This window comes from Labeo rohita, chromosome 17 (genome assembly GCF_022985175.1).
Source record: "Labeo rohita strain BAU-BD-2019 chromosome 17, IGBB_LRoh.1.0, whole genome shotgun sequence".
Taxonomy (NCBI): domain Eukaryota; kingdom Metazoa; phylum Chordata; class Actinopteri; order Cypriniformes; family Cyprinidae; genus Labeo; species Labeo rohita.
In genome coordinates, this window is record NC_066885.1 from 13745040 (window position 1) to 13745409 (window position 370).

Genomic DNA, 370 nt, shown 5'->3' on the forward strand with positions numbered 1-370 from the left:
TGTAATTAAATTACGTAATTCCATTACATGTAATTAGTTACTCCCCAACACTGATTAAAATAGAAAACTATTTTAAATTGCAATAATATTTTATAATTTTATTTTATTTTATTTTATTTTATTTTATCAAATAAATAGAACGCTGAGGAGCATAAAAGACTTCTTTAAAAAAACATTAAAACTCTTACTGATCCTAAACTTTTGAACGGCAGTGTACGTTTATGTACTGCCATGGTACTATACGTTTTGGTAAAGAGGTAGGGTTTCACTACAATTTCAGGAACTAAATTTGCATCAGAGACCGCTTTGCTCTGATTGCACATCAGTCTGAGAGAGTTTTCCCACATCCAGGCCAATCGCAGCGCTTGTT